Source organism: Neopsephotus bourkii, unplaced genomic scaffold (assembly GCF_033783945.1).
Source record: "Neopsephotus bourkii isolate Nb327-2 ecotype Australia unplaced genomic scaffold, CSIRO-AGI_Nbou_v1 NB_1767, whole genome shotgun sequence".
Lineage (NCBI taxonomy): Eukaryota > Metazoa > Chordata > Aves > Psittaciformes > Psittacidae > Neopsephotus > Neopsephotus bourkii.
In genome coordinates this window covers 464482-491847 of record NW_026902241.1, presented here as the reverse complement: position 1 = coordinate 491847, position 27366 = coordinate 464482, and the positions used below count along the sequence as shown (strand labels likewise).

The 27366-nt window shown below is 41.2% G+C and overlaps 1 protein-coding gene across 1 annotated transcript in view; it reads left to right on the top strand.

Moving 5' to 3' along the window:
- Positions 1-27366, top strand: part of TIAM2 (TIAM Rac1 associated GEF 2) — a 137330-nt gene that overhangs the window by 4103 nt on the left and 105861 nt on the right. Inside the window, exon 2 of the mRNA XM_061378593.1 lies at positions 19656-19746. The gene's annotated coding sequence lies outside the window, so the exon portion shown is untranslated. The remainder of the gene's footprint in view (positions 1-19655; positions 19747-27366) is intronic.

Here is a 27366-nt window from a genome sequence, read left to right as displayed (position 1 = left end):
TTGAAGTTGAGGTAATATTTCTATCTCCAAAGCTGGCTAGCTGTAGTTATTGTCTACCCTTATTTTCTATTTATACATTAATTTCCCCAGTGCCTTGGTGTTCTCCGCACAGCTTCATCCTCCACTGCCTGACAACTCTACTATACAGGTAGCAAGGATCATCAGCCTTAGTAAAGGTGACACCAGAAAGTTAGGCAAATGCCTGACAAAGTTTAATGTTACCCTCCAGCAATAGGGCTGCTCTCCCTGTTACATATATCCAGTTTGACTCTTCCGTAAGCTGGGACTGCTGGGAAGATGATGGGGTGAAAGTAGCAAAGTGGCACCTTTCCTTTATGGAGATGCTGGGGTGTGTTATGGGAAGGGGAATGCAACTTCTTGGGGAAGCATAGGGAGCTAGCTGACCTGCGGCCCCACTACGATAACTACCTGTGTGCCTGCTATTGCTCTGTGGTCAGCAAGATGTATCTCATCCATCATGCTGAAGAGCTTATCCTCCTTCGCTGTAACACGAGGTGGCAGGGTTTTGGTATGTGTGGGTAGCATAGCTGATATGCCTTAAGCATCACCCCAGGTTTTTCCCGGTTGATATATCCAGGCCTTGAGCAGAAACAGTGGTACTCTACGTGTGAACACAGGAGCAGAAGGAGTATTTGTGTTTATATTTCTCCAAGAAGCATTTTAGCTGAGCTCACTATCAGTCGAGGTAGATCATTGTTCTCTCACCTGAGCCTTATCACTGTTATGAACAGGCTCTGGAAATCCCTACTGGAGGTTCCAACAGCTGCTGCTTTTTGTCTGCTCAGAGATGTATATCTTCTGGTAAGGATGAGCTCTCATTTCTGCTCCCTCTTTCCAATGTCTTGTGAAACGTTACAGTGTGATGTAGTGATATATTATCTTCTATTCTGATAAGTCAGAAAAGTTTGCCTTTGGTTATATTTTTCTTCTTAAAATTATGTACATCACATGTTCCCTACAGTCTTGTGTATAGAACTGATCTCTTAAAATGTATGTTACACTTTCATATTGGAGAATGACATATTTCAAAACCAATGACTGTCTAATAAAGGGTAATGTCAAATAGGACAGTAAAAAGATATTGGAAATAGAAGATCCAGAAAAGAAAATAATGGGTATTGAGTATTCCCACTTCAAAAGAGAGTGTTTCTTGTTCACATGGTCATGGCTTGCACAACCTTTGATGTTTTATAAAAGCACTGTGGACTGTATTGAAAAGAAATTTGTGGGATATGTCTTTATATTTGCTGTTACAAGCAAACTTAGTGCCTGGTCCATGTAGTATGCTTATATGTAACCTGAAATTTTATTACTGTTCTGTCTAGCCTCTTGTTGGGGTTCAGAATATAAAGATTGATGCACAAAATTGAAAAGCAAACAAACAAATTAGGTATGCTAAATTTGGGAGTTTTATAAGCACTTCCCTGTAGCAACACTGATCTGGTGGAAGCTGCAGAACTTAGTTTTCAGGTAGCTGGGCTGGTAAATGTAGCTACAGCTCCCCAGCTCATTCATTAAGGTCTTACAAGACAGCTCTGCTTTTCATATGCTGATACAGTTGCTGTTTATGTTGCCCAGAAGTGGGTTGGTTTGTGCATGAGTAACAGCTGCTGTTAGAGTCCAGTATCTTATGAAAGACATTAGGCCTTTAGGTATATTTCTCCCTTTGGGCCTACTAAGCCAATTGTTTTCCAGAAGTGTTCTTACTTTGAAGTTTGTGCAGTATGTTTGAAGAGGTGACAATATAATTGCAAAACTCCCTTTCATTTGGGACCCTAGTGGAATTTGAATGGAAAACAAATGGTGCCACCCACTTCCCTGCATTGCTGATAGATAAGGCGATAAGGCGTCTTGCACACTGATTGCTGAGGAACTTCCCTCTAGCCTTAAAAAAACAAAACCAAAAGAAACCCCCAGTTTTAGGAAGTGCAGTGCTCTGGATTGAGTCACTGCAAAACTGAGGTTTAATGTTGTGGATCCCTTCTTGCACTATTAAAATGCAACTGATGTAAGAGCTGCTGTGTTGTGTTTTGCTGGGCATGAAATGGTGGAAAGGGCCAGGCATGTTCCAAATCTGTGTCACAGGGACCAGTAAATCAACTACCTAAGCACTGAACCATCAGCTTGTTGTCACATCAGAGGGAGGGTCAGAAGTTGCCTGGAAGATCGAAGGTATCAGAAGTGGTGATTATTTGTTGGTTTAGTTTTAGGTTGCAAAGCTTTTTCTTTACTCTTTTCTGCTTGATGAGTTGGCACAATGGATGAAATTCTGTTGCTATTCAAGTTAGTGGGAAGTTTGCCATCAGCTTTACTGGGACAATGGTGTTTTTAAGATGGTTTATGTGTTTACACAGCATGTGTGTATTTTATGATTCCTTGGTTTTTAGTTACCTGAAGAAAATTATACTTTACAGTGGGAAGTTTCATGTAATTACAGCAAATTTTGTACTGCTTTTCTCAAAACTTCATTCTTTTTCTACAGGAAAGGGCATTTTGACTGGCAGACTGATTGCCACTTAAGAAAAAAAATTAACAGTATCTTTTGACTTTGAATTTATACAGTAGTAAAACTAGTCCTATATTTCTTTGCTGCTTAACTGACATGCTTTAGATATTTCACCAGCTACATGCACGTAATGGTAAAATTGCACATGAAAAGTTTTGAGGAAAGGACTTCTGTTTCAGAAAAAAAACCCCAACAAGTGTCATGGAATTACATGGATGTTCTCCTGATTGCTATCTTGAAAGAGCCCTACTTAATTCTTCTAGTGGGTAAGAAAAAATGGGAAGAAATAATTACGTTTAAAGTGTGTGCCAGTGTAATCTGTGTGTGTAGACCTCTGTGTATGCGAATTCATATAGAATACTTCTGCTTTTTTTTTCTATAAAATAATAGTATAAAGATTTCTCATACTGATTCTTAGCCTAGGACACTGATGTCAGATGCATTTGTTTGTTTAAATGTATATGTATCTGCATATGTGGCTTTCATTTATTTTAATTTCTATTAAAAGGCTGTATGAAGGGTGAGGGGGAATAGAATATTGAGCAATAGTGAGATAGTAGGATGAGATGTTTCTCCATTTTCTGGCTATTTTTAACTGGTAAAACTTACTTAGATGAAAAGCAGTTCTCTTTACCGTGCATTTGGTTAAACCTTTATGGGCTATGTCCTAGCATTTCTTAATAAAATCCATGTTAAAATGTTATCGTGTTCATCTGGCTTCCAGGGCATGTCTTCTGTTGCATGCTGGCAAACCCAACTGAAAAGCAGTCATCTCTTTATAGCTCTTGGTATCTTGCTGTAACCTGAATTACGTGTTCTCAAGGGCAGGGGCTGATTTTTTTTTTACTCTGTCTACTACCTAATGCAGTGGGGAGCTTGTGGGAAGGGAACGGATGCTTTTGAACATTAGAGCAGAGTAACACATGCTAACATGGTGCTATCTGAATGAGTGTGGGGGTAGTTCACAGGATGGTTTGCGTTGGAAGGGAAAGGACATCTTGTCCAAGCCCCCTGCAATGAGCAGAGACATCTTCAAGTAGATCATGTTGCTCAGAACCCTTCCTGAACTGACCTTGAATGTTTCAAGGTATGGGGCATCTACCACATTTCTGGGCAACCTGTTCCAGTGTTTTGCCACCCTTGTAAGAAATTCCTTCCCTGTATCTAGTCTGAATTTAGCATTCTTTAGTTTAAAACGATTATCCTTTGTCCATTGCTACAGGCACTACTAAAACATCTATTCCGATCTTTCTTATAAGCCCCCTTTCATGAGGGAGACAGATGAGAAGATGAGAAATCTCTGGCTTGAGGCTTACTGCAACTTTTTTTCCATGTGGCCTTCTTTTCCCCAGCCATTACTTGAGCATTCACCACACATTAATCTTCACCTTTCTTGTTTTCACAGCTGCTACAGGTCCCCCCATCTGTCCATAGCCACTGCAGATGAACCATGGCAGTCCTGAAAAGTTAATACCCAATAAAGCATATTTCCAGGTGGCAAATAACTAACTGTGCCATAACTTGTTGCCTTGTTCATCCTTTTATCCTCTCAGGACCCAGAAACCATGCTGGGAGAGGGAAGCCTTTCTGGTGCTTGTTCATTCCTTGCGTCAGCAGCATCTGGGTTGTTTCAGGAGCTCAGCAGATTGCTGCACTAGAGCTTAGGAAATGATTGTAAGATGTCTGTGTTGGTTTATTTCCTGTGTGTCATTTCCTGTGATATTTCTACAGAATAGCTCTTTCTGTTACATAGATATAAATCACCTGTGCTATAACGCTGCCATAGAAAATGGAGCAGTATGTTATGTACACATGCAATAAGACTGTAGTGCTGTCTACTAATGCTATTAAAAATACTTAATATAGTGGTAGGTTTCTGGAAAATCAAGAGTGAATTCCTGTGGGAGTAACAAAATAACAAATTTATGGATATTTGTGTTCTCATTTTGTGTTAAGTCTAGATGTATTTCTGTCTTTTGAAATGCTTTTGGAACTAGTTGAATTTTTAGCTAATGTGAATATCCTCTAGCTTTAACAGGCTCAAATTTCTTTACTGTGGTCTTTGTTCTCCCCAGAATATTTTTCATTTCTTCTTAAAATAATGTGAGTTTAGATCAAAGTATTAGCAAATAGCACAGGATTGGCTGTATACCCAGAATCTCAACATCAGTATTTATCCAGACTATATATAGCTGATTGATTAAAGTGGTTTCAGGTTTTGTGCAAGTCAAGAAACTATTTATGTGTGTTGGAATAAAAGCTGTAGTGTTGAACAAAGTTTTGATTATTCACAGAAGTTGGGAATGAAAAGATATTTGATTTCCAAAGGTTTTGTAGAATCAATAAAGGAAGAATTATAGTAAAATCCAGGAGATGCAGGGTAGTTTCCTAAGCTCTTTGGACTTCATGGGGAAAAACACAGAGAGTGAAATTGATTTTTGATAATTTTTTAAAATTAATGTATTGCAAGGCCAGAAGTGGTCACTGTGATCATCCAGTTTGATTTCCTGAATAACACAGATTACGTGACTGATTTTTTTTTTTCTTCTTTCCTTTTAAAGGAACATTAGTTCACATATTTTTGTTTTAAATAAAAGATAATAGGCCTCAATCTGTGGTAGACTGCTTCATGGTTACTGTATTTTTGTAATTCCCCCCAAACCTTGTTTTGCCTCTGCTGCTGTTGTTCACTGATGGAGACTGTTTCTGATAAGTGGACTTGTGAGCCTGACCCACCACATCCCCTTCCAGATTCCAGCAGAATGTGATGCAATAAGCAATATATGATGCTTTGCTAGCTGCTGCTTTTCTGCGTGTGTTTTGACAAACAATGTACAACATGAAATCCTTTCTTGCTGCATTAAGTGTGCAGCCTGTAAGAAAAGATGCAACAATAGAGCTTGGGGTAGTTGAGTCCCATCCATCCCTTGGCTACCATTCTGCTGAGAGAAGCCCTCTTGTCTATGTGTCCCTCTTTCCCTGTCTTCCCCCTTCCACTCTCCTGCCCTCAAATGGGGATAATTTTGCCTCTTCAACACAGCACTTCTAGATTTGAAGATGAAAAGCCTGGCTCATTTTGATAATATGCCTTGTATATGGTTTGAACATGCTTTGCCAGGCAGTAGCAGGTGGCATTCAGCAGTAAACAGCCTGATTGTTTTTTAGCTAGTTACGATAGTGGAAAACTAGTAATTTCCCTATACAAAGTCTTGGCGTCATTGAACACTGAGGATTTTACCTTCAATGAGATCTGGGTCAGCATTCATCCACCGTTGTTTTTCCTTTCTCCCCCTGCCCTTGGTAACTTGAGGAAGATTTGCCCTACTGGGACAGAGATGGCAATCTCTGATTGTGTTGCTGAGTGTTGCTCCTGCAGCAAACACATTTATTGACAGTCCTAGTCAGAACCACATCATTAGTTAAAATGTTTTAAAATTTTAAACCCCAGGTTTTATAACTGAAAGGATTTGGAGATCTGTGTAACTACAGAATCACTGTAGTTACAGTCTTCTGTCTAGACTGTGGAAAGAAAAGAGCAAGTGTTAGAGTGAAGTGGTAGCTTAGTTTTTGGCTAAAAAGTAACAAAATAATCTGTCATACAGAAAACTGACTTTGTCATGAAGATCAGTTTTCATTAGAGAAAAAAAAAAGGCAGAACTGTGCTGTCAGCTAGTGGATGTTTCTTTCCAAACACTTATGCAAGGAGTGTATGGAAAATTTATACTGTGATTTTCCCCCAAATGCAGTCTAAATCTGAACAGGCTATTTTAAAGAGAATACAGTATTACAAAGTTTCAAAGACATTACTTGTAAGCTGTGCGTTATTTATTTGGAAATGATTGCTTTTGCCTGTTTCTGTGAAAAATGGATCCAACCTGCTGACACTTGCAACAACCATTTTTTGTTTATTGTTGGCACAGTCAGTTGCTAGAGGCTTTTAGCACCATTGTAAGGGATAATACGTCATTTCCCTGCCATGTTGCCTCTTTTACTCATTTGTCTGTATATGTACCCTTTCTAAAGCAGCTTGATCTTAGATGTCCTTATACTTAGAAAGCTTTCCCTGACATCTATACAAACGTTTCACTGCTGAAAATCAAGCTATTTTATTTCTCATCTATTCTTGATGAGGCTGACCAATAGCTGATCCCAAATCAAGCGGTAACAGCCTTTTATATACTAGAAGAATATTATGTGTTCCATATTTTGTTCTTTTCTAAATAGGTTTGTCCTTTTTCATTTCTTCAAATTGCCTATGTCTTTCTTTTACGTAACTGAACAAAGTAGTTCTCTAAAAGTTCCAACGCTATTGATGAGCTAATTATCATCTTTAATAATTAAAAAAAATCAGTATTTTATTTTTCTTTAAAATATTGCTGGCTCATTTTGTGCCTGTATCTTTGTAGTCGTAGTGTCATTCCTACTCCATGTATGCCTGAAAATAATAATAAAAAGTACTAAAAGAAAAAATAAAACCAACAACACAAAAAATGATGATTTGAATGAGGAAAAGAAATGTAAATTAATTTCCATTTATTTAAGGAAATTGTTTGGGATACTGTCCTGGTTTTAGCAGTAGCAGTCAATTTTTCAGCTTGGGAACAGTGCTGAAAGTCAAAACACAACGCTGCACCAGCTACCAAGAAGGAGAAAAATTGACTGCTACTGCTAAACCCAGGACAGTATCCACCCTCTCTGACCTGGGCCAGTTCATCCCTCCTTAGTCAACCTGGTGTGCCCTAGCCCTAGAGTGAATGAGCTGCCTGGCTGGGTTTAAACCATGACAGCTACTCTCCAGGCTTGTCATTCTGTGACTAACTTACAGGGCGTGCTTTTCAGCCAAATGTTACAACGTGGACTTCATTTTGGTTCGCAGTTGCACCCGTGTGAAAGATACAGGATGGAGCTGTTGTTTTTGATCAAGAATGTGTCATGTGTTCAGAGAAGTTTATTGCTGAAATTCAGCAAATACATTGTTGGGATATTTCTAGCAGGAGAAAGGAAGATGGTAGATGGACATAATTACAAAATGTTATGATGCATTTATTTGTTTAATTGGGTGACAAGGCTTGTGTTTCTATGCTTGTTTTCTACAGGTCAAATATCCTTCCTTGCACTTTTGAGAGGGCTCTTGGGCCTTGTGCTGATGTAGAATTCCTGCATCAAAATGCATTCAGGCAATTTTGCTAAGATGATAAAGCATTTGGAGACTAGCTGTGCAGGTGTGTCAAGGAGCAGTGTGGTCTGGGGTGGGGTTGCTGTTGGCAGCTGTAACCCATGCTGGGGTCTGCCTGGGTCACCAGATAGCAGCCAGGGGCTGTTAGAGCTGCTGCAGGAAAGGGGGTCCCTCCCGGGATTTCCCTTTTGTGTCCTGGCACCCACTGGAGAGCCTATTGGAGGGGCTGAGCTGCTGGGAAGATAACCGTCCCTTGAAGGTCGGTGTGAAAACACATGAAGAATTGTCTGGGCTGAGCCATTCTTAATGCCCTTACAAAAGGGCCTGACAGTGACCTCCCAGGTTCAAGCCTTTGAAGCAGTCGGGGAAAGGTCTGGTGCAAGGGGTGCAGGCAGCACCTTGCTCTGCTCTCCTGTATGCCACAGTTGCATGATGGTTCAGTTCTGGAGGCCCTCTGCTCTTCTTGGCTGGTGGTTAGGACACATCTGTGTTTGCCCTTTCTGTTTTCAGGGCAACAAAAACCCAGCAACTCAGATGTCATGGTGCATTTAGCCTGAGAGACAGCTATCTACCAATAACTTTATAGTACAGGGAAAAGCTGATCTTGGTTTATTGTCTGATTTTAGAGCTTCAGAGCTGTCTCTGCATAATACATAGCTCATATTCACCACTTCATTTTGTTTCTTTAGTAAACTGTTACAATGGAAGAAAAAATTATTCAAACATTACTCAAAGCTAGTTTTGATGCCATTGCACAGACGGACTAAATAAATATAGTAGAAGCTGATGCTCCTGCTAGTCAGGGTGGGTAGAGGAACTTTAAATCTAAGGATGTGAGTGGGAGAAAGCCCACATAAGCCCACAGGATGACAGCATGGCCATCTGGCTGTCTCCCAGGCATAGGCACAGATGTCCTTAGTTCTTTTCCTATGAGAGATTTGTAGCAGGCAGCTGTAGTAGAACATGTTACCCATATCCTAAAGGCCAGCTTGCAACAGACAAGTGATGTGGTGAGATAAGAGCATGAGGAGAGCTAGGTAGTTGTAACGGCCAGGACGGTGCAGCGGAGGAGTTCCCCTCCGCTAGGAGCTCAGCCTCACTTGCTACTGATGTTCCCAGGCAGCCAGCTTCAACTCAGTGTTAGCAGTAAAAAGCTGGTCTTGGTCAACTAAGGGGTCACGACCCGACCTGTTGCATCACCTCATGTGGATAACTGGGTGCGTTTTGGATCCTCATTCTCGGGCTGTGTTCAGAATGGGAAGTAGGGAATAGAGGAGTAGGGGGGGTGGTGGGAACAGCCATGTGTCAAAGAAGGGGGACTTCTGCAAGGGTGGGAGTGGGGATGGAGAATTGTTCAGCAGATGAAATTCGTGGTGCTGATGTGAGAGTAAGGGAAGATGGGAAGAGGAGGTGATGAAAAATAGCTGGAAGAGGAATCTGGGAAGCACTGGAGAGAAAATTAATACATGGTGTAGTTTGTGTTTTACAATTACTTGGTGAGCAAAAAGCCAACGAGATGAGAAGCAAATTTTGCCAGTAATTTAGACAGCTCGACGGCACCCCCTTGTTGCTCAGGTTGTAACATACCTCAATTGCTACACTGGACTACATCCATGAGGATTCTTCTACCTAGAAATTGTTTGATTTTTTAATTAGGTTTTTTGTTAAAGAGGTAGCTTTCATCTAGTAATGCCCCTGTGCGCAGATGTTTATTATCTTCTTGGACAAGGGAGCAGGAGAGTTATTTCAGGGCAGACAGGATTCCCTTATCTGGTGCTCTCCTTTTTCAGTTACTGCAAGATGTGCAACTTGTCACAAAAGAGGAAAGGCTTATTTCCAGGAAAAGTAGCAGTTGAAAGTGTCGATGAGTATGTTACTGGGGAAAAAAAACAAAACAACCCAAAACAACAAACCAAACTCAACAAAACTGAAACCATCTCATAGAGTAAGTTGTAACTTGTATTTTCACAGCAAGAGAGGATGCATGCGTATGTTCTTGCTGCAAGATTACTCAGAAGAGACCAGCTACTACAAGCACCCAGCTTTCTCTGGCACTTATTTAAAAGAGGATGAATTAGTCTCTGAAATGCCTTTGTCATTCCACCAACTGTAGCAGGAATTTGGATTACTGGTTAATTTACAGAGCTATCTTGGATCAGAGGAGATTAATCCCCCTCCCCTCTGCTCACTGCTGGAGGTGCCCAGTGCAGAAGAGCCATGCAGCGGGTGTCCGGGCAGCACTTTGGCAAGGTTTGGCCTGTGTGGCAGAGCCATGTGCTGTACCCAAACAGGAGCAAATACTGGCTCTTGTGCACTGTTCCGTTGCTGCACAGATGGAGTCAAAATGGCATTTCAGGCTGACTTCTCCTCCGTTGTTTATGGCTTGTAGTGGTTTCAGGAAACGCTGCAGTATTAGTGTTGCTGGGATTCTTGGATGGTGCCATTTCCGTCACTTGGGAAGCCATTGTTCTGATGTGTGAAGGGCTGCAGAGCATTTGTTTGAGACAGGGATGGTATGCAAGCACACAAAAGTTTGTGCTAGGATATACCACTGTTTTTTGTTTTGAAACTGCTTTAATTTTCTTATGATGTAAAAATGGCATAAAAAAGGCAAAAGCTTTGTGATCTATCACTCTGTACTTCTTACAGGGCTTAACCAGTACAGTATTATCAAAGCCTTTAGTTAACACAGTTTTTGTATTAGTTTTTTTTATTTATATAAGAAATGTTTGGAAATTTCCAAGATGTTGTTTCCCAACGAGTTGTTTTTACAGACCACAGCAGCTTGTTCACATATTAGTAGCAAATATAAACCTGCTCAAAGTGGTGAGAATCCAAAGATAAGAAGCTGATCCAGGAGGTTCATACATTTGCAGCAGATTCAGAAGAGGAAACCTCTCCCTTTTCCAGATGCAGAAAACTCATCCAGGATTACTACACTCTGCCTTCTTGCAAAGTTATCCTTGGTAGTAATATCAGGATTCATAGTGAGAGCAAAAACCTTCCACCAGCATTCCTGTGAAGCTGTGATGCACTCTTCTGTTGAGATGCATCTTGATAGGCTGCATGAACAATGATAGAGATATTTATGATGAATTATAATATGAATCTGAACACAGTGTGAATTACAATATGAATTATCTTTTATTTGCAGAATGTTTTGTCTACTGAGCTAATGGTTCTCATAGAGATGGGGTTACCTGCAATATTTACAAAGAAATGGTCCAGTTATGTGGTTGGCCTTGTTAGACCTGCTTGTTAATCACAGAATCTTAACAGCCCCTCCCAGATAGATTAAGTAATATTGTTTTCAGTTTGCCATTGGAGAAGCTAAATGTGAGGTGCAAATCACTGGTATTTGAAGCCAGGAGCTCCTTCCTGCAAAGGTGGTCTCTTGAGCAAGTCTTTGTTTTGTGTGTGTGTTTTTTAACTGTGGTTTCTCAAATCATGGTTCATTAAAGTGAAATTAATCTAAACCCAGAATTTAGGTAGTTGTAGACACTGTAGTAGCTGATGTTTTCTCACTCGCTTGTACAGAAGTAGTTGTGTTGGAAGGCAGTCTCTGTTGCTGTGTACTTGGGCATGCAGGAACTGGTTGTTTCATCTGAATTATTTTGAAACTTTGAGAGGGACATCACGAGCCTGAATAGACACTGTTGCTTTATAATTTTCTTCTGTGAAATCCTGATCAAAGCGATCTCTTTAACTGCTGTAGGACAATATCTGCCTCTCTTTCCTTACCTCATAAGATCCAAGATGATTAAATGATATGGTTATGGTGCTCCGAGGCACAGTATTTGATTGGTCTATAATAAGTCTTCAGCTCTTGTTTTTCATATGGACTAGTTTATTTCCAGGGCAGCTCCCAGGACAGTTTTGTGCAGCTTTGAGGGAAGCCAGGGTGGGCTGCTGGGTTACCTGCAGGGGGACAAAGTGCTGGGGGATTAGTGGGGTGCAGAGGAGCAGTCCTGGCGACAGCTTCTGCTTTCCTTTCTGAAAGCCAGCTCTTGGGTTTGAATGTTTGTATAAAAATGGGTCTGGTCGTACCTGCTGTTCAGCTGGTGGCCATGCTCTGCTCTGCCAGTGGCTTGCTTGTGCAGGTGCCTGTACGCAGGGTTGGACTGGGCAGGCTCCTGTGCATTGGGAACTGTGCTTTTGCTACTGCGAGGCTGCTCAGAGTTAAACTGTGGAGGAGCAGAGAGGAGATGGGGAAAGATATGAGACATATTTTTTTAGAGACATCTAAATTTTGATGAAACTTGGAACTGAACATTTGTATGCACTTAATTAAGCTGGGGAGAGTACAGTTTTATTCTTACTGGCAATGATGCTGTCACAAACTCACAAGTAGCCAGAAGTGAGTACATAACAGCCAGAGTGTGACTGTGTGGTCCCTGCGGGTGTGGGCAGCAGACAAGATCTTTGTGAATTGCAGGGCTCAGTGCCACCAAGGTCTTGAGGTGCAGCTGACCGTCTACTTGTGCCCTGCTGAGTCCAAGGGCCAGACTGTCATATGCTGCTCTCTTCTCTTACTCCATCTCCTCTCGCTACTCCTCAGTCCTTCCTCTCTTTCTCAGGTATGCTGGCAGAGGTTTTTGTTTTGGTGAATGCTTTTGTTTGCAGTCAAGGAGCAAGGTACTGTTGCCCTGTCTGCTTACCTACAAAAAAGCTTCAGGCAGCGTGTTCTTCTACTTCCACCTGTGGTACAGAACTCTGAGTCAAGTTGAACTATCTGTCCTTAATACACTTGGATTAGAAAATGCCAGCGCCTTCACTGCTCAGCAAGAAGCTAGGCTAGGTGGGCTGCATCCCACACAGGCTATGGAAAATGGCAGTTTCCACCCCCCTAACACTGAACAGCTGTTTTCTTTCATGTATAAATCACAAATATATCTCCTGTTCCACACCATACAAAACAATGCTGTTTTGTTTTAATGTTTTATCCTCCCTTGGTCAAATGTTTGTGTTTAAGGCTTGATTAGTTAAAGCACTTTGGAAAAATTAACTGACTGCCTTTTTCAATGGCAAACCAAAACATGAGGAGGTTTCAGTGGAACCAGTGTTTGTCTTGCTGAAAAATGAAGGCTCAGATAATACTCTGCACACTGTAATTGTTTTATTTTCGTGCTTTTGGGTGCATCAAATGCCTTAATATGCAGCAGCCATCATCAAAAGCTAGCCTGACAAGCAGCCTGAAACACTGCTTTCAGCAATGTTTGCTCGTTCTTAGTGACTTTTTAGTGGATCAGTTGAATAATTTCAGCAGCAAGTTTCCAGTAGATTGCGGATCGCCGTTAGACACCCGTTGTATGTATTTAAGAATCTTCTTTCTTCTGCTTCTCACCTGGAAGCTGGAAACATGTTTTGCCTGTGGTTAACTCTGCAATCTGACATCTGACACTGGCAATGTTACCTCCATTACCATCACCATTCATTAAATTTCAATAGTGCTAGTTATTCTCTTATAGCATTTTGTGATGTTACTCATCAACCCAAACCATCTTAGGTGCTTCCCTCTGAGGGCATCAGAGGAAGGGGAACCAAATCCCATCTAAGGCAGGGAGCATGAGACATGAGCCATTTTTGTCCTTGCAAAGACTTCACAAAGAAGCTGTGTAGCCTTGTGCTTGCATACTCCCCTTCAGACTGCCTGGGCTTTCCTCAGTCCACCAGGACAGCCCCCAGGCTCCTGAGTCATCAGAGGATGTTGTGATACCTCTGGGGGGAAATTGGTCATGTGCTTCATTTTAAATAAGAAAACAGATTGTAATGGGGCAAATCAGTCTGGAAACTGCCCTGGCTATAGATGTGGTCCTAGGTCTCTGTTGCCTGCAAAATGTATGTTGTCCTTTTCTCTCCCTTTTTACTTGTGAAAGTGATAGACTGCGTTTTTGTCCCACCAATTTATTTCAGTCTCTGGAACCACTGAGATCTCTAGCTTTTTTTCCCAGTTAAGAATCCAACAGAACAGAGGTTTTGATGTCACTGGTCATGACAGTACTGAATAAGCTGTGCATTTACCTTTCAAACATCTGCAGGGGTTTCTGGGCTTGGTCCCTGTTGCAGGCTAGGTAGCTGTGTCGTCATGGGTTATATATTAATATCCCCAGGACAGAGGCTTAATTACGGGTCCTGCAGAGACCTGCTGCCTTGGCCTCCTGCCAGTACTGGGGCAGTGGCCACCAGCACTGGTGGCTCCCGAGTGAATCATCTGTGCCCTTCAGTTGCTGGGGTCACAGAGTTTTGCTCCTGAGATGAACCCTGAGAAAGGGCAGATCACCTGGGGCTGGTCAGTCAGACCCTTCAGAACTTGGGGGGCAGTCATTAACCTAGTTAATGAACACTCTGTTTTACTGGTGGAACAATGCACAAGACCTTTAAGAATCTTCTTTATGTGCCATCCCAATTGTATTACAAGTCAGCACCACCTTTTGGGGTTTTATTTTCTTGCCTTTCATCTTCAGATTATTTCTGCAAACAGAGAGGAAATAATTCTGACAATCATTTATCGAAGGTAGCTAATAAAACAATGGAAGGATGTAGGCTGAGGCATAAATGGGATATTGTGACAGATGTAGATGATTATTAACCAGCTGATGTTTCCGCAAGGGCTTCTAATCATAAACACAGCATGGAGTGAATCTGGGTGTATTAATAGCAAAGGTTTTATGGAAAAATCTAAGTGTGTGCTTTTTCTTTAACATCCCATTTCCTGCTTTAATTGATAGAGTGTGAAGCTTTCATACAAATAATTTGGAAAAGATTATTTTGCTTTTCTGACACTAAGTACATGGTACAGGCCAGGAACAACATGCTGCAAAAAGGTCTCTTGGAAAGGACTCCCACAGTGATGCTTTTTTAGAGATGTGACTAGTGACAAATGCTAAACTTGGTGATATAATACAGCCAAGTGGCTGTGGTAGAAGAATATCTATTTGTGTCTGTGCAACCTATGTTTTCATGTGACTTTGCAAGAAAGGGGAAGGTATTATCACAGAGAGATCATTATGCTGCAGAACTTGTGGGGTACACTTTCAATTTTTCTCTGGCTTTCTATTGAATGGCCTCCTATTTAGTCCTGTATTGTCCTGTGCTGTGTTTTGGGAAATGAAATGCTAGGTTTGTGCTGTAATCACCGGGTTAGAGTTGAAATACTTTAAACATGCACCTTTCTTTCTGAGCCTCTGATATAGCTTTAGCCCATCACTCGTTTTCTGAGTTTCTGAGGAGGATGTGGAATGAAAAGGTTAAACAGAAATTACCTAAATAAAGCAATGAAAGCTCTCTTTCTAATGTCTTATATCACAGCTCTGCAAATATGGAATCCTAATACCATTTGCAAACATAAACAGTTTATTTGCTGTCTAGCAGCTGCTATTTCTGATGTGTAGAGTGGTTGCTTGCAGTGTGTATAAAATGGGGTAGAAAGTGTTGAGGAAGGAAAATATTATACTGCTATTAAAAAGACTATATAAGTGCTAATGCATGTGTTGTTTTAATAATTTGTATTCTGCCAGTATTGGCCAATGTACTTCAGACATCTTGTGACAGGAACGGCCCTATCTTAAAATGTAAAAGTAAGGGACAATAGCGTAAGTTAATCAAAAGTTATGGACAGGAACCAGTTTCTCCACTGGTCACACCCAGCACTCCAGAAATGTGATATGAAGTATAAAGCCAATGGGGACCAGAAGTACAGAACTTGCAGTGGTTCTTCTTGCTGCAGCATGTGCTTTCTGCAGGAATGCTGAAGGGTCCACAGCGAAGCATAGCACTTGTGGCACATAGCCTCTTTTTCTTTCTTTTTTTTTTTTTTTTAATGTTTGAATTTTTTCCACCTCAGAACTGTTGCTCTGCTAAAGAAATCTGTTTAAATTAAGCAGTCTGTGCCAAGTGAAATCATTCAATTATTGGTGGTTTTTGGTCTTGCTTTTGAATAAACAGAGCCTTCCTGACGGCAGGGCAGTTCCTCAGGAATTCCTTTATGGTGAATTAGGCAGGGCAGTGATGAATAACTGAGGGCAAAGGACACTGAGCAGCGGACCAAATTGATTACTTAAGTCCTTAGATAACTTCTTGGGGGTGATTTTGGATGGGCCTGGTATCCTCTAAGGCATAGGTGGAGCCTAATCTCACCCTAGGGGCCTGATCTTTTTAGTGTTTTCTAATGTGTTATCTATAACTTTAGAGGGCTAGAGCTGTGTAATGAATTTAGGGTTTGCAAGAAAGACCAGGACATGGCACCTTTGCAGTCATGCTCATGAACCCCTGGTACATGTGGGATGGTGGTGGGAGGATGTTGCTGTGGTGCACTAGGTAGTCCTGTGGCCATTTGCTTCTTCACCCTCTGCTCCCTAGCTGCCTGTTTACCACAGTGGCCTTCCCTCTTGACGCATTGCAGATGCGGGCTTTGCCACTTGGGCATTCCCCATTGAGGTGTCCAGGAGCTGCAGAATCCAGCATGCCTGCACCCCAGCACAGAGTGTGCACCTACCAGGGGAGCATAGCAACATGATTTCACCATCCTGCCAAGCTTTTAGAGATTGGAGCATCTGTTAGGAAGCCTTGAAGGCCCTTTACCAATATTTTCTGTCTACAGGAAACACATGATCTGCCGTATCTTGTTATAGGACAGAACTGGATTCCTGTAAGAGTTGTGGCATGGACTGTTTTTAAGTGCACTTGGCTTCACAGCAGCCTAATATGCTCCCTACTGTCTTGACAGACTTGTCATTCCCAGCAGTCATTTCTTTTTTTAACTAATTCTGGACACTGAGTCTACCACTGTAACAGCAGAGCAGTTACAGTGATAGGAGTGTGTAGTCTGTAGGAGTGTGGAGGGTGATTCCCCCCTTTGTATCCTGTACAAAACTAACCCGCTGTCTGATCAGTATCTTGAAAGACTGGGGTAGAATCAAACATGTATTTTTTTCCTTCCACTCTCCTTTCATCTCTTCTGAATGGTCCTCTCAAGCTCCATTAAAAATATGACCTATTCTTATTCATCTGGTTAAGTTTGAAGAGGCCCTGGATTTAATATTGAGTGCTGCTCCCTGATGAACATGCTGGCGACATGACTGAAGATGAGTGAGGAAATGGGATGTGGGACGCAGGATGGGAGCAGGAGGGGATGATGAGTTTAGTTGTTTGTGTTTGCACTGCCAATTCGCTGTACTGATAAGGAGCTACTTCAGCACTCTCTGAAGTTAGGTTGGTGACAAAATGTGCTGCTTATCATGGAAACTATATAGACTTATGGTGAAATAAACTTTGAAATGGATTTAGGAGCATCCCCACTGTTGCTTTCCAAAGAGTATGGACTTGGATGGGTAAGTCTTGATTCCTGTTACTACAGCGGGGCAGCAGTCAAACCGGGGATGTTTCCAGGCAGTGCTGTAGCAGCCCCTCAGGACCTATCCTGGGTTTCTTGCCTTTTCTTTAAAAGAATTAAATTCAAAATGGTACCAAGCTTTGAGGGTAAAACTTGAGCTCACAGGATTTAATCAAATCTGCTGGTGCCTGTGTAGCACAGTTCAGTGCCTGCTGGGGAATCATTTTGATCTGTGATATTTAATTCTTTTTTTTTTTAAATCTTTTATTTTAAATGGAATGTTCCAGGAGGAAATAGGGGGAGCAGCAGATTGATGATACACAGGACAGCAGTTAAAGTTAGCTCTTCCTAAGCTCACTGGTGGCAGACTGGCATGCACTGTTTAGATTTACTTCAAGTTTTCAGGCTCTTGTAAGCAATTGCTATATCCAGTGGCCAGTCTCAAGGTACCAGCAAATTCCTGAAAGAGTAGCTTTTTCCTTGGAGAAAAGAGGAAGGGGAAACATTGCAAAAGCTATATTTCATTATCTTGGATATACAGAACGGAAGTGAGTTCTGACACTGGCCTCTTCCTGCTTCAGGGATTAAGTTCTCATGCTCTGTAAAAATATTTCCTGGGGCCATATAATTTCCACCAGTAAGAATTTAACTAGCAGTATCTTCATCGGAACCAAAGAAGGAACTACCCTTCTCTAGATGGCACATATATATCTTGGGATCTATGCTTCTTGTTCATTTAAATTGAGCAGAAATGGTAGATGATGTGTGGAGAGGCAGGAAAATGGTAGGAAACAGTTCATAGATTGTCCAGGTCCATCTTTTTTTCTTGTTGTGACCTTACGCAGAAAGTCGTTCTCACATAGATTCACAGGTTGTGTGGTGCAGAGGTCACACATGGAAGAGTTTGTCACATGCTAAATTTTGTGTTCAGTTTCTTTGCTTCTTAGTATTGTTTGGTGGAGAAGTGGAAGGAGCATGGGAAGCTTGGCTGGGCTCTGGCCAAGGAATTGCAGCTGGTCTCCTAATTACAGAAAGAGAGAATGATATATAGGCCTGTGGGGATCTGTCAGACACATATTTATTGGGCAGGATGGAGAAGGACTTTAAAGCTATTGCTCGCTCTTAGTCACCCCCTCCCCATACAGTGCATGTGCACTGAGTTTCATGACACTTCTCAGCCATGCAAAATTCATCATCAGGAGTACCTTTGTCATCTCCCTTCTCCCTGGTTCCTGCCCAGTCTGCAGGTCCCCCAGGTTCCAACTAATGGCTGCATAATGGAAGAAATAACATGAAAAATACATCCTTATCAAAATAAGGGATTCTGCAGTTTAGGACTGCTAAGTGATAACCCGACCACCTTTGTTGTATGCTATGTCTCCTCAGACATCAGTGAGGAAAAGCATATCAAGATTGCCACGAAAACAAGTGAAGAACCCACCTGTTCTGGCTGCTGCAGCACCAACGAGTTGGAATAGTTAAAAAGAATTTTAAAAAGCTTTGTCAAAAGTGGCATATGTTGGTATATACTGGTTTCTGCAAAGCTTGGGTCCCCTATTTTTGGGACACTGGGGACAATGGGGAAGAGGGGTCAGGTCATATTTGGAGTCTTTGTGCTCTTCTCTTAAAAGACTTGCATGTAACTTGCCTCGTGCTTTTTCATTATGGGAGGAGAAGAAAAATGGGTTGGCCATGATGACCTTACAAGGAAAGTGGACAAAACCCTGCTTGTCATTCATCTGTGCAGTTCCAGGCTTTAGCTAGTGTTCCTTGGACTCCTTGATGCCTTTGCCCTCCCTGCACAGCCCAACACTCTCATGGAGAATATAGGCAGAAAGGTGCACAGCAAGGGTATAGTTCTGTACCGTTTGTCTAATGCTCTTGCACCTTTGAGGACACAGTTTGTCCAAGCTAATCTGAAGAAAATTCTTAACTGAGTGTGAAATCCTAGCTCTGCGGTAAGCGACCTCATGCTAATTTTGGTCCATCTGGGAGTTCATCTTTATGAATGCGGAAGAAAATTCATCAAAATAGTGCTTTTTACAAGGAGTAAGCATCAGTTAAGCCTTAAGCTGTAGTTCAAGGTACAGGACCCCAGTAGGATAAAGATACGTTAAAAGTTAAACTTATGCTTAAAATGCTTTTCTGAAGGTTTTCACAAATGGAAATCTGAGTGCTCCAGTTGTGTACTCTGGCTGCAGTATTCTAGAGTGTATGCACCACCCTAACATATGTTTTTCAAAGCTGGGGGAACTATTGCATATTATGTCATTCTTCATTTCATGACACTGTTAATGCAAACCAGGACAGGAAGCTGGCTGGGATCATGATATATCATTTATAGTTCTTTTCTCTGTGTGTGTGTATTTGTGTGTGTGTGTGTGTGTGTGTGTATCTTTTCCTTGCTCTCTCTAAGGGAAAAAAGCATTAAAGCTAAAAAGAAAGAAAAACCTTTGAAATCTAAGTGGAGAAATGCTTCCTTTTTGAGAGAAAGTACACTTTTTTTTTGGTCTTACATGCAATGTAATTCTTAAAGAAAAAAAAATAATAGAAAGCAGTGTTAAAAATTGTTTTATGGCTACTGTTTCCTTTTTGACCTTGCTGCTTGACTGTGATTACAGGAGAAGCTGATCAGGAGATCTCAAAAGTTGCAGCTTCCTGGGATTGTCTGTCAGAGGAATGAAGAGCAAAAGAATAACTTTCCGTCATGGAGTATGTGCCAGTATATTTTCAAGTGTCCTTAAAAGACTTTTCTTTGGACATAATAAAGTGGATTCAAGGACCCAAGAGGCCAGACCAACAAATGGATATCAGTCCTTAAGCTATTTTTTTTTTTTTAAATGAAAGTCAGCAGTTGATCTCGGTAACATTTCCTGTGTAAAATAGTGGCCTGCCTTTTGGTACTGGTTTGCTGTTCGGGTTGTTTACATTAGGAAGCAGAATGACCTAAAGAATGAAGCTTTTCTTTGAGGAAGCATTGTTTCTTTATGATGAATATATAAAGCTCCCTCTTCAGCAGGCAGCTAGAATCCAGCAGCAGGAGGCAGTAGGATTGATCTTCTCCTTTTCTTTAACATCCGAGTCCTCTTTTCAGCTATCACTTTATTGAGACAGCAGTGTCTTGATTTATCTCAGGGCCAAGACAAAAGTGTTTCCCTGGATGACCTTGAATTTCTTCAGCTTCCTCCATCTGCTGGTTTGATGTTTTGGGCTAGATGTGCTCATCTTCCCAGTGAATGCAGAGCCTGGCTGCTGCCTGGCCTTGCTTACAGTCTTGATTTGCTGTCCTTGTGGGTCAAATGCTTTGCTCCAAATGGATGAAGTTTCTTGGACAGTGGTGGTATCACTGTCATGTAAATCTGGTATACATGCTTCACTGTAAGTGAAATTGGTCCCTAGGGTATTGTTCTTTGTTGCTGAGGTATCTCATTTGCAGTTCAGTAATTAGCTGCATAACAAAAATGTTTGTTTACATCTAGAAAGTGACTCATGCCCAGTTAAATTGCAAGTAGCAGTGCCATGAATTCATCACTTCCCTGGCTGTATGAATGGGCATAAAGAGGCTGTACCCTGTCTGTGGGGGATTGTATGTGACCTTTCCTTCTCTTTTCAAAACTGCGTTTGTTCTGTTCTGGAAAAATGACAAGAAGAAGCATTAGTCGTCTTCTCAGGTGGCATAAGATGCTTCAAAGCTAAGCGCTATTGCATCTAGCTGCCATCTGAGGGGAGGAGTCTTGGAAAAAGAGGGTTTTGGGGTTGCCTCCTCATGTGGTTTCCATGCAAAGAGGCCCCCAACTGAGCACAGCTATTGTATGTGCATGAAGCATTTCGTCTGATTCTTATGCAATCATATTACCTTCATGTGTGGCCTGGGGAGGGAAGTGGGAAGGGAGGGCAGAGGGAACCAACCCACATACCTCCCTGGTGATAAACCAGAGCTTTAAATGTGAACTGATTTGCGGTAGGAGAAAACCAGGCCAGCGTCTGGCATCCCTGACTGTAGGCTTTTGCTGTGTTCATAACGTGTGTGTATGGAAACTGGCCTTCATCAGCATGGGAGCGTTTGGAGCAACTTGTGCTGCTATGCTAAGGGTCACCTATGTATGGTAGTAGTGAGTGTGTTAAATTTATTTTGTGCTGGGTACTAGTTGTCTTCATAGGGCTGGGTTCCTTCTCCTTGGTTATTTAACGTGACAAGCTTAGTTTTGCAGCTGAGAAGCTGTCATCATGCTTGCGCCGAATTATGCTGAACCGCATTATGCCAAATCATTCTCGTTTAAACATTTGTATGATTGTACCTAATTTTAGCAAATTCTTAATTTGATACATTCATGTGTACATTTACACATGATGATTTCATGGCTTGTTAATCTGTAGTTGTGGCAAGTTCTATATTTTTGAAATCTGAGTTTTCTTTAAAATGGGTAAACTATGTATTTATGTTAGTTTATTGAGCAGAACAACTTAACTGGAGTGGCTAAAAGATGAGACTAGAGAAAGCTTATCAAAATACGCAGTTATTTAACTGAACTAACAAAAGTTAGTTCAAAAGACTCATGGAAATATGGCTCTGGTGTCCTCCTTCTCAGCCCTTTCCATGCTACCCAGGCAGGCTACTACTAGTGGAGGGAGAAGCTAGAAATCAGCAGACCCCTAGTGTTTCTGTACCCCTTTTCATTGGCATGGAGATGTCCTGGCCTCCAGTTCCTTGTGAGAAGAGCAAATGATGGTAAGTATGGAAGCAACTAAATGATACCTGGAAGCCATGTGATGTTGGCCAAGGAAGAATTTATTGCGGAAGGAGGAAGTAGGACTGCAATGAGTATTTGAGGACAGCATTAGGGGAAAAGAATAAAATTTACCAGGAAGAAGGTGGTTTTTTTAAGCGAAGTTAAAAGATACGTGGTCTGAACACTGATCTTTGGGGTTTTGTTGTTTCTTTTTTATATGTTTCTTAAATCTAATCTTGGCAAAATCAATTGTCTTGAGTGCTTTGGACTCCCTCTGCCACTCTGCAGATGTTCTGTGAAAACTTTATGAACACTGAGCTGTCTGTGAACTTAGTCCAGGTCTTGACAACAGTTTAATGGGCTGATTAATGACCTGTGTTACTTGTAGGTGCAGGTTTCCTCTTCTGTCTGCTGGTGGTGTAACTAAAACTTCCACAGATGTGGCTTTTGGAAAAAAAAACCAAACCCAAATCAAACAATAAACAACCCACCCCAAACCCCAGGGACATGCTCTTTTAAAGCACAGCTTCAGATGAAAAATCAAAATGGAGAATTTCTCTCCCAAAAGATGAAGAATGAAGAATATGTGTGTCATATACTCTGTAATGACTTGTGGCTCATAAGAACTTGAGTGCATAAAACAGGGAAAAGCAGAGTAGATGCCACCCATTGAACCAGCAGAGGAAGAAGAGATGTGCTAGTTAGTTGAACTCTTGGTTAGGCAAACAGGATTCATTGTGGTTGATTAAAATGATCAGATCTGAATTTTAACTTTAGTTTAAGTAGGAGTGCAGACCATGTGTCTCTGGGGAACCCCATCTAGTTTCAGGCATTTTTAGTGGGAAAATGAGACAATTATGGCACTTTGTTATCTGTTGTGGGCTCTTTTCAGGCGAGGGGGGGAGTTACCACAGTTTGAATTTGTTCAGTTCATTAAGTTCCTGCTGGATTAATATTCTGCAAGTGAAATGCTCTATCCCTGGTTGGTGTTCAAGGCCAGGTTGGACGAAGCCTTAGGTGACATGGTTTAGTGTGAGCTGTCCCTGCCCATGGCAAGGGGGTTGTAACTCGATGATCTTAAGGTCCTTTCTGACCCTAACTGTTCTATGAGTCTATGAAACGTTTTGTTTTTGTTTTCCCATTTGTCAGCTTTACACTGTGTTTTCTTAAAGGTCAAAGACAGCTTGAAAACTCAGTGCTCCGGCATCATTTCCCATAGCCTTCCCTGTCTTCAGAAAAATCTGTCATGACCATTTTTTTAGGAGGAATTAGATTCCCCCCCCCCCGCTGTTCCCAAGTTGACTTACGTAAGTCACTTAAACCTTCCATGTGCTCTTGAAATGCAGTTCTCAGTTCCCCTGTTTTCCAGGGTCCTTGCATGTTCAGCCTTCAGCTAATGATACAGAGGAAGAAGAGAAACAGATGAAACTATAGTAAATAAACAAAACACAGTGAATCAGCCTGTTTGTCCTTTTCTCTGTCATTTCTTTGCTTCAGAATGATCACAGTGATTTCATCAGAGTTATTCCTGATGTAAAGATGATGGTCAGGCCTTGTTAGCAGAGGTCTTTGTCATGCAGGTGGACTTGTAGGTGGATCTGTAGGTGTTACTAACTGAATTGCTTTAAAAAGCACAAAAGTATCCTTTTTATTATTATTTTAAGGAATAAACTAATATCCACTAAAAAAAAAAAAATAAATCTTACACATGGCCTCATTATTTAGAGTCATCCAAACAATGAAACCATGAGGTTTTGTATTTGATTTTGCTGAGGAGGTGTTCATTTATTTTTGTGTTCTACCCCCGACTTCTGCTGTCTACCTGCAGCCTGTGGGATAAAGTTACTGTTTCATCTGTCACCTCATTTGGATCCTGAATGGCTACATCACCTCATAGAGTACAAAGTAACAATAGAAAACATAAAAAATAATACTGAGCAAGACTTGCATTATAAGTGAAAGTGAAAGGAACTGGTGTTTCTAGTCCCCAGGGAGGAGAGGGGAAATAGCAGTACAATGGGTGAACAGTATAAGCCAAGCACAGGAAGAAGGTTGCTGTTTATGGGCTTCCTAAGTGTACCTACATGAAGCTCAATGTAGTATGAGGAATGCAATAATACAGAAAGAAACGAGAAATCAATAGTTCTGAATATAAATTTGTGTATAGCAGAAGAACTGCAGAATGCTTTTCTCCAGGGAAATTGTATTTCCTAGTTAGTAAATGGTACTTGGGGTCACCAGAAATTCAGTTTCCCAGATTAACAGCACGATATGGTTTTTTTAGACCGTGTTGTACAGTTTCCAGAAATGCCACCCTGAGTCTGTACTGTGAACTCAGCTATTTATTTAACCCAGCTTCTCTTATTTTGAAAAGACTACTCTCCTTGCTGAACATACTTGAGACAAGCTCGATTATAACTGTTTCTTATTTTCTGAAACAATAAGAACAAATGACAGAAGGAAAGACCAGATCTGCTGTTTCCACTTTGTTCTTGAACAAAAAGTCATTTAAACATGGAACATCTCTCAAGAACCTTCTGTCTCCTGCATTCATTTGTGCTATATGAAGGAGGAGAAAAGTGCTGCATATTGTGATGGGTCAAATTTGATGCCCGGCCTGCACTTGCGGAAGAAGAAACAATCTTCTCTAGAGATGACTTTGAAGGGAGCTGGGTGTTCTTCAGAGGAGTGAAGTTTGATTTGTAATCCTGTCTGTAAGAAATGCACATGCATCCTTTTTTTTTTTTTTTTTTTTTTAAATTATTATTTAAACTTCTTGTATTTAAGAGTCAACGGAAGAAAAACATTTTGCCTGTTATTGCCAAATAATGTGCTACATGTAAATAGAACAACTGCTTGCTTTCAGTATCTATAATGTCCATTATAGAAACCTGTAGAAAGCAGACATGGAAAAAGGTACCAAATATCAGTGAATCAGCGAACCTCATTTACTAGCTTCAGGTATAAATACCTGAAGGAAGGGTGCAAAAAGAATGGAGCCAGGCTCTTTTCAGTGATGCCCAGTGACTGGACCAGAGGCAATGGACAAAACCTGAAGTACAGGAGGTGCCTGTGAGGCATGGTCCTTGGTTAGTTGACCATTCTTGTTTTCTAGTAATGAAATTGCTCATGGTTTAAATTGTTCATTTCTGCATACCTTGACAGAGTAACAAGAAACAAGCTCAAAAATGGTAGCAGGCTCTACAAGGATCACTGCTGAGTTTTCACTTCAGTTCGTGTTGTTAACTTGGTTGCTGTAGCAGCTACAAGTGAGGTAACTGTAATTAATCTGGTTTATTAGAAGCAATGTCCTGTTGCCACACTACTGGTATAGTTTCACTCAGTTCTTCAGATGCTGGTGGATCTGACAGGTGTCCCTCCCTGGAGGACTGCTGCCAGTAAGGGGCATTGAGCGCTGACAGTGTATCTAAACCTTGTAAATACAGACCACCGTACTGAAAGTGAGGTGCTCTGCATTGTGTTTCTGTGTGTTCATTTATCCATTTCATAGTTATTAGTCTTAGTTGTTTGTTGAAAAATGGTTAGCTACCAGAGCGTGTTGCAGATTTTTACATGGGCTTTGTATTTTCCGAAGTTTCACATTTCAAGAAAAGCATTTTACTAAACACATGATTTTTGAAAACTTTCAAGCACCTCTACTAAAAGTAGTAATTTGTCCAAATTAAAATATTACACTGGAACCACTTTAAAAGTGTAGAGCTGAAATGCAACCTAGACTCTGGATTTCATTTATTCCAGACACAGTTAAGTGAAGCTTTGTGATGCAGACATTCCTACTTTCTCAGTATAGTTCAAAATCTAGGTTGAGAAATGAACCTCGCATTGGAAGTTTGACCAATTTGTGTATGTCACTGGGGGGTATTTAATAAGGTTTGATTGGATATGGAAGGTAATGACTGCCTAATATTTTTGATGAATAGACAGGAGTTAAAGATATCCTGGGGATGGCTCTGAGATCATCTTGCATTTCACATAAGTGCAGCCTACAGGAAGATGTTACAGACTGTCCCATACATTTGCAAAATGAATGACAGCATTGATAAACTCAGTATATAACGAGTGTGTTGGGTGAGCAAAGTGTTTCTTTTCTGTATTTAGCACAGTTAAACGGGATGATAGTTTGCTCTATGTGATGGTAACACTTTCTTGATTTTATTTATTTTATGTTTAAAAAAAAATCTCAAATTTGCAGAGAAGTGAAGATGTAATAATCTGAATTTGAGCTGAGACAAGGTACATGTTTTAGTATGTTAGCTCAGTGTGCCTTGCCAGCCCACCATAAAGTCGAGAATATTTTTAAGGGCCATACTGAAACGAAAAGCAAATCTGTGTGACTTCATTTTCTGGGTACTTTCACTGGTTTTGGCTTGATCCGAAGCCCCCAGAAGTCAGTAGGAACCTTTCTATTATCTGTGGTCGGCTTGGATTGGGCTCTATCTCAATAGTGCCATTAGTTCAGCAATAATATTTCAGGAAGCTGAAAGACAGCTTGATAAAGTGGGAGAGAGCAGGCAGGGCTTAGAAATCACTGCTTCATGGTAGACTGTTCATGCAGGCAGCACTGTTTAGAAAGTGTAGAGCATTTTGGAAAACCAGATCTGCTTCTGCAAATTGCTTAGGGATACTGAAGTCAAAGAGCATCCAAACATTGTTTTGTGAGTTGCCTTTACTGCAAATAATGTTTCATTATATATGGAAAAATGCTATAGAATTCCCCCCTGGGCCTCATGGAAAAAGTGAACTAACAAGAACGTTAATTTTAACCCTGTTCTCAGATGCCAGGAAGGAGGAAAGAGTCCTTGAGGCTGCCGTACCCTAACAAGATACCCTGTTGAGGTCAAGAACACTTTTTTTTTCTTCCTCGATCTGATCTTTCTACCTCAGCCAAGAAGAAAGGAACTCAAATTAGTTGAGAGAAAATGGGAAACAAAAAAATGCTCATGCCTCACATGAAACGGGGATATGTGTGGGGAAAGGCCTCTGTGATTGGGAGATGGATGGAAGCAGGATGACCATTCCTGGATAGATCTGCTCTGGAGGCTGCAGGCAGTGCTCAGCTGGGACCAGAGTATGCAGAATTTCACAATGACCCAGACATTATGGGCTTCTGCATATTGGGGTATTAAGGATTACATTCTTAAGTGGCTTATCTTTGAAGGCAGTAAGTATGGGCAAAGAGGACCTTGGAAACCTCTGCTCCCTGGTTTCTTTTTGTCCTGGAGCTGAGAATTAAGTTTGGCTCTGTTGCCCTCCACATGGCTCAGACTGGAAGTGGGAAAGGATGCCCTGTACACTGCAAGGGGAAGAGGAAATCTCTGGCCACATGACTTTGTGCAGATGGTCTTAGGCTTCTCACATAATCCTATGCTTTTTTTTTTTCTTGGGAGGGACCCCACCTCTCCTTTGCCTGAGTATAGGCTTGTGTAGGAGGCTCAGTGGGGAATCTTACTGATTTAATTATTCCTTACACGTTGTTTGCCTGTATATGGGACAACTGAGCCCCCAATAATCAGTCTTGCATGCTCTCAAATAGGAAAATGCTACATATGATCTAAGCTGCATGCTGAAATGTGGTTACTGG